The sequence below is a fragment of the Leptidea sinapis genome, chromosome 14 (genome assembly GCF_905404315.1).
Source record: "Leptidea sinapis chromosome 14, ilLepSina1.1, whole genome shotgun sequence".
Classification (NCBI taxonomy): domain Eukaryota; kingdom Metazoa; phylum Arthropoda; class Insecta; order Lepidoptera; family Pieridae; genus Leptidea; species Leptidea sinapis.
In genome coordinates this window covers 6312938-6321255 of record NC_066278.1, presented here as the reverse complement: position 1 = coordinate 6321255, position 8318 = coordinate 6312938, and positions in this window count along the sequence as shown.

Here is an 8318-nt window from a genome sequence, read left to right as displayed (position 1 = left end):
TATCGGAATACTGGGTCTCGAAATCTCGAGCGATTGCCAATTCCGTGGCCATCTGGAGTGCAGAGCCAAATTGGCTTCGAAGAAGCTGGGCGTCATCAATAGAGCACGGCAATACTTCAAGCCGGCCCACATTCTAGCGCTGTACAAAGCGCAGGTCCGGCCACACATGGAGTATTGCTGTCATCTCTGGTCTGGCGCAACCCAGTGACCGCCAGCTCTGTGGAATGAGCTTCTTTATGCGGTGTTTCCGGGACGATACGACATGGGTACCTTCAAAAAAAGCGCATACTCCTTCCGTAAAGGCCGGCAACGCTCCTGTAATTCCTCTGGTGTTGCAAGAGATTTGATTTATTTAATTTATTCTTGACTACCGATTTAAATTTATTAACGGGAAATTCTTGCAGGCAATTTGTTATATTATTATAAATACGGACACACTTTCCAACAAAAAATAAATGTACTTTATCATAGATTCACGTAATATTGTGACTTACAAACTGTGTTATCTAAAAGATTTATTTATAAATATTTTCTTCGCCAAATTCTTTACGGCAACAAAGGTTTAGGCCATTAATCACATGGCTATCGCATAAATTATTCGCCTAATTACTTACACATTTACATCATGATCAGACTTCTTGGCATCATATAAATCATGGTAAAATTAGACGTGTGTGCTGTGTAAGGAACGGATTACATTTTCAAGAATCCGTATCAAAAAGTCAAAAGGAAATATATACCTATATATTGTTTCTTTTTCATCGAATTTAATTATTAAAACAATGTCTTAAAGCTACTATTTGCCGCTACGGACGAAAAATAGACTAAAAAAAATATAATTTTCCAAAAAAAAAGTTTTATTTTATCCATTAAGGGGCGAAACGAGCAGGACGTTCAACTGATGGTAATTGATAAACTAGTAATTTCACTAGCTACGGCGCCTTTCAGACCGAAATACAGTAATGCTTATACATTACTGCTTCACGGCAGAAATAGGCGCCGTTGTAGTACCCATTATCTAGCCGGCATCCTGTGCAAAGGAGCCTCCGACTGGTTGAATTCAATTATTAACATCACAATCTATTGACAATAACAAGGTATCATTTAAAAAAAAATCAGATCCTAATTAATGAGGAATTAGTGAACTAAATCTTTTTTAAAATTTAAGTTTTTTTTTCATTTGCATATAATTGTGTAAAGTGGATCTAATGAGTAAGGCCACAGATAGATCCGACCTTTTCAATAATAAGTATTTCATCGGTGGTAAAATAGTAAAGCGACTTTTACTTACCTAATTTACCAGTTGCTTCTTGGCACAATATCGGAAAAGTGGATACCACCGCGGCACCTTTCTCGCAGTAAAACTGTATTTTTTATGGAAGAGACACACATTCAGATTGTATCCTAATTTATGGTATGTCGTGCGATGTGATGTGTATGCATTATCATCTCAAACCTGAGAAGAACGGGCGCAAGAAACTCAGCGTGCTCCCTTATTTAAAATGTAATGTCATATAGTAAAAATTTATTATTAAAAAGCCTGAGGGCGGTCGCTCCACTCCTAATGAGAGAGATTCTTCACGCCGTTTCTTCTCTCTCAAAGCGCCATTTGTTTTTGAAGCGGTAGTAGTTAGTATATTAGAAATCATATCAAAAATAAGTCTAAAGTACACGAATAGGGTAGACAGAGCTTAACATATTAAGCTACTTATGAATGTTATAAGTTATACTTGTCACCATTTACTAACATTCGGAAAAGGTTGAGCTCTGATGAGATGTACTGGCTGAAACTCTGGAGGTTGATCTGGTTCAATGATTTGTGGAGTGTGACACAGGTCGTTGTCGACGGATATCGCTCGAACCCGAAGCCCGTGAACGCTGGAGTGCCCCAGTGCGCTGTTTCTTCTGCATATCAATGATATGTTGGACACCAACAACATTCATTGCTATGCAGACGACAGCACTAGTGATGACGTATACACGGGCCATGCAGGTCTCTCTCGGGAAATCGTTGACAAGTGCCGGGAGAAACTTGTGTCTTCTATCGAGTCCTCGCTTGAGAAGGTCGCGGAATGGGGTAAATTGAACCTTGTCCAATTTAACCCCCAGAAGACTCAAGTTTGCGCGTTAACCACTACAAAAACCCCATTTGCCACCGCTCTTCGAAAACACTTCCCTTAAAGCCTCGCCTAGTATCGGAATACTGGGTCTCGAAATCTCGAGCGATTGCCAATTCCGTGGCCATCTGGAGTGCAGAGCCAAATTGGCTTCGAAGAAGCTGGGCGTCATCAATAGAGCACGGCAATACTTCAAGCCGGCCCACATTCTAGCGCTGTACAAAGCGCAGGTCCGGCCACACATGGAGTATTGCTGTCATCTCTGGTCTGGCGCAACCCAGTGACCGCCAGCTCTGTGGAATGAGCTTCTTTATGCGGTGTTTCCGGGACGATACGACATGGGTACCTTCAAAAAAAGCGCATACTCCTTCCGTAAAGGCCGGCAACGCTCCTGTGATTCCTCTGGTGTTGCAAGAGATTTTGGGCGGCGGTGATCACTTAACACCAGGTGACCCGTACGCTCGTTTGCTATTCCATAAAAAAAGTGACTAATTTATTAGAAATGACATCAAAAAGAATTCTTTCAATTTTGAGAAAATAAATGCCTTTTATGCTCGTGCACAGATGAAGCCTTAATCATCTCTTTACCGGGAACTGGAGGTTTCCTTCACAATACACTATAGGTACCTATGTATTAATCGAATCACTACTTCTTTTATCTTATACTATCACTAGTAAATGCGATGATGCTGTGAGGCTATCGTCGGAGACCCACGCCTTTGCCGTGCTATGCGAATGTACCTGTAGTATGCAGTGGCGACTGAAAGGTGACTGGTTTAGTAATTTGTCACGCCATCTTCCGTCGAGCACGAGTTAAGTCGATATATATATAATAGTGTGCTTACGAAGTGAGGGAAAATGAATACGGTTAATGAATATTAATTGGCTCGAACAAACTCATTGCCACTCTTTGAAATTAAAATTTACAGCTTCATCGTTTTACAAATAATTTGAATTACAATCTATATTATTTAATAAAAACCTTCCGGTCAGGTGTGGGGTTCGAGCCCACGCTCTTATTGGATGAAGATAAATTAAGCCAACCAAGTAGGTACCAAAATTTTTATTTAAGTAAACTCGATAACTAAGCTCGTATATAAATACAAATACAATAAATTTTGCGTTAACTCCAAATATGGATAAGGTACTATGACTTTTCAACAAACGCCGACGTATGGCCATCGAGAACCAGAAAAAGTCTCCCATCCTTTTTACTCCCCTTACCACACACACTCTTTCTTTTATCGCTTGTTAAAGGCCTTATCCGTATACAGAGAATTACTCTTTCACTTTCGTTTCATATATTTCTTTCACCGTCGTTCATTATATGCGGACCCGCGTATAGGAACAGCTTACAGAACACAAATAAAATTTGAAAACAAAATTATATGAACGTTGCGGGACTATACATACGCCACGACCTCTCGCGTTCCGTGCGAATGCTCTGCCAACTGAGCTAAGAGTGACGTATCCTAGAAGTGAGGGTTATGACTTAAAACATAATAAATTGTTTAGCTTAAAGAACATCAAACGGTCTGTCTATGCTTTCATAAAACTATGTAACAGTGGCGGCGCGGCCTCCAGCAAATACAATTAAGATAATTGCGTGAGTCGGTGGCCGCTAGCCGGTGGACGATGGAAGGTAGACTGGCGGTGGCCGGTGGCACAAAGGAATATAAACTAAATACTATTGTTAACACGGCATTATATTTGCATAACATCGACCAACCGCTATCCATTACGCGCTCATTTTTATAATCAACTAAATTATTTTTGATTTGATGATAGCGCTCTTTTGTTTGCTTCTAACGGTCTTTTGTGATTGCTACACGTTCAATTATTGCTCGCTCGGCTTGTGATTGTTGGAATGTATTTCTACTGGTCTTTCTTACTTACATTTACGATAACGATTTTCCATTGTTTTAATATTTAGAGACATGCAATGGAGATTTTGAAGTAGAACTATGAGTAACGATTTTATTATATTGCAGTGGAAAACTATCAATTAACCTAAGTGTATTTCCCTTCAGCGGCTCGAAGTCAATATTTCTTATATCTTACCTTTGTGCTATTAGTTAAAAAAAATACTTTCATCGTTTCGGAAACTCAAAGCGATTTAAAGTCTGTGATCAGCTATGCTTGGGTAGGTTAGTCACTCTGGGTTATAAATCAGTGACAGATATTAACTAGTAGGTAATTCTGGAGCACCATTTGGCTGTGATCTAATCATTATTACTTCTGGTTGCTGATGATCAAACACCAGGAGGCTCCTTTGCACAGGATGGCGGCTAAATTATGGGTACCACAACGGCGCCTATTTCTGCCGTGAAGCAGTAATGTGTAAAAAATACTGTGTTTCGGTCTGAAGGATGCCGTAGCTAGTGAAATTACTGGGCAAATGAGACTTGACATCATATGTCTCAAGGTGACGAGCGCAACTGTAGTGGTGCTCAGAATTTTTGGGTTTTTCTAGAATACTGAGCGGCACTGCATTGTAATGGGCAAGGCGTATCAATTACCATCAGCTGAACGTCCTGCTCGTCTCGTCCCTTATTTTCATTAAGCCTGCATCAACCCCTCTATCAAAACTGAATACATATTTATTCCTGGGCATCCGTGTTCCTGAATTAAATAGAACAGCGTGTCCTAATGAAACACTATATGTTGTATTAAAACAGGAACACACAAACAGGAACTCCATTGTGAAATGTACGTTATTTCAATAAAATATACGTAATCGCATCAAACTTGAATGATATCTCCCGATCGAAAACAAACCGCCTCGAAACAGTAACCCAATCTGTCTCAGTCAGCACAATGAGCTGTTATCAGCCAAGTATCAGCACCAACAAAGCCCTAAGTAGCAAATATCGTTATAATAAAGCGATCATATTTCTACTGAGATTGTATCTACTGGGGTGACCAAATAATAGCCAAATATGGGATAATCCTATTCTACTGGATATGACAATATGCTTTGAAACTCTTGTGGTTATGTCCGGTTGGGCTTTTTGCTTTAGTCGAATAGTAATCTCTTCTGGTTGTGGGATTTTCATTGTGAGTATATTTTATTATAAGGTTAGATTGGAATGCAATTAAGCTAATTATGATCTTTGTATTATGATCTTTGGTTATTTAGCATGTAAATATGTTATGTGTGTGTAATGTGAACTTACATGTTGTAAAATATGTATATATAAATTATGAATGTTCGAATCAATGTTTATGAAATTGACGTTGGATAATAAATATTTATATATAACAATTTAAATATAAAATAACATAAAAATTGTAGCATAAATAGTGTATATACTCGCGGGCAATTGTCAAAATAGTTTAAAGGCGTTCTTTGCAACGTATAGGTATTCATCTGGAGGCACGGCAGTGGGCCCCCACCATTTCCAGCAAAAACAAAGGGGCACGGCCGTACCATTTTTTTCTTTTCTAGAAGCAATTCAGGCCATTTTCAACTCCCTACAACTTCGTTGTGGATAAAACTAGAAGCCTGAATTCAGTAACCAAGCATGCATTGTATAGATATAATACGATATATTTAAAATTTCATTCAATTTGGACCAGTAGTGTAAAAATTATAACATAAAATTTTATAATATTTTCAATATTAATATGGTCACTATAAGATGTTCTTAGGTGAGTTAATTACGTTATAACATAAAACAGAATAACAACTTTTTACGGTAAAAGAAATGAGTTTAGAGACTTGTTTTTTGTTACAAGTTATGTTGATTTGATGGTATTGATTGTTCTTGAACAATCTAAAAATACTAATACGTCATATCACAGACGGACTGAAATAAAAGATCACCTAAGCCGGCCATTAGTCTACTTATCTACACGACACAAATGAAATTGTGTTCGACTGTCAAATGTTTTGGTCATTAGAAATACTTGTAATATAACTGAATATTTCCTAGATAGTGTTAGCTGTTATAATAGTTACTACTGGACATATTGTCACAGCGACCGACTAGATTGTTATCGTATGGCCGTGCTTACTTGAGTGAAAAATAATATGTTTTAGATATCTATCTGGTGCGCGGACTACTGGGCTTGCGTCTCATATTTCGCAACTAACAAGCCTATTTGTGAAACGTTTTTCAAATGCATTGTGCAATCTCTCTACTTTAAAGTTTTTGTTGTACATAGGCCTCAAAATTTTATAGACAGATGTCTTGATATCTATGCATGTAACCACATAATATCTAAAATGAAATTATGTAATTCTATAAGTATTCATTATCGGTTTGTGTTTTCTGGCCTATTTCTAGAAGCTGTTTAAAGTTGAAATCATAGTTATGGCAGATAACTTAGTTCTTATACATTCCATAATAACACATATAAGTTCGTTAGTATATTTTATATATTGTAGATAAAACAATGTATATACTTAATATCTTGTATTGCATTTCTTTATAAATAAATATACCCTTTTATATTATACGTCATAACATATTTATCATCTGTTGGCACCGTAAGCAAGCAATTCTTTTAAATACTTTTACGCCATTTATCAATCGATTTTAGATTTCAACCACACGAGCATTAGTTGTATTGTGTAAACTTTTTAATTAAATTTCCAGTATTGGTAGTATTATTTGGTTAGACTTTTTGAAGACAGTATTAAGTATATTATTATGAATATTTGTCCAAGAATATATTACTGTGTGTACAAGCCAGCTAGCTGTTGTTGCGACACCACGTGTGCCCTGCTCTGTCTATAGTTCACAAATCTGAGCGTCACCCTAATAGAAATTTAAATGTTGTCAAACGCGCCCCCTGCTTTGATTTCGCGATAAAATCTTACAACGTATTCAATTGCCTGTTATTTTGAAACACAACTGACATAATGGAGTGTTCCAAATGTACTTTGTTAACTGATACAAGTTATTGTTATAATTTGGAGATCGGCGATCTGTTATCTGTTCTCGTAACTTAGTTCTACTGCTTATTAATAATGTGCAATCTATACATCTTTCTATACATCTTAATATATATAAATTACGTGACACGTTGTTTGTCTCCTAAACTAATGAACGGATTTTAATGGGGATTACTTCATGGAGTGCAGTTTAGTCCAACTTGAGAGATAGGATAGTTCTTATTTCGATTTGGGACCCATAATTATTTTTATTTTCAATATTTGTATTGTATGGACATATTTTCTATGAGAGAATTCAGTGAGGCACGGTTTGACAGTTCCGCTGTGAAACAATTTCATTATAACAACGGGGAGCATTTTTTACAAAATAATTCTTGATGTTTTGAAAAATTTTTAGCAAATTCCTATAAAACAGTATTTTCTTTATTATCTACAGAACAACGTCTGTCAGGTCAGCTAGTATACATATAAATAAAACTGGAGTGTCTGTTTGTAATATAGAAAGAACCATTTTCTACTACATGTAGGTATATGAATTATAAATACGGTAAATACACCAAATGAACATTTTTTTATTTTTTTTTTATTTTTGTCTGTCTGTCTGTTTGTTCCGGCTAATCTCCGAAATGGCTGGACCGATTTTGACGGCACTCTGATTGATAGGTAGCTGATGTAATGAGGAGTAACTTAGGTTACGTTTATTTTAGAAAATTTTATTTTACAAAAATAAAGTAATAACAAGCGTAAAAGGATAGATTTGCCAACCTCTAGTAAGTTAAACTGAGGATAGATAGGTTATTGAAAACGGCCGTTATGGACTTGATATTTCATTTTTTAACTTTAACTGTGCCAAGGAATACGACAGTGCAACACATTCCGCAGTTTATGTTAAAGTCAGTGTTACTGTTAATGTTAAATTTGATTTAAGCCTTAACTATAACAGCTAATATTATACAACCCAGCCTAAGAGTTTTTGTGTTTTGGTCTGATTTTGGTAAGTGGCGAATATCGAAAGAGGAATGTTATGTTTTAGATTATTATTATTCCCGATCATTTAATAGTTCTTAATTTATTGAAACATTCTCTCAAATGTATTTTTATAATTTAGGAAATTCTTCATTTTAAATCATTTTGAAACTAATTATTGTTGTTTCTCACACCAAATCAAGCCAATCGCAATCTGGTCACTGGCCATATGTGGTAACGCAAAAAAAAGCAAAACCCAGCTTGCATGGAAAATTACTTTTTATAACTGTTATAATTATAAACTACGATATTTTATTGATTATGGCGAGAATGCA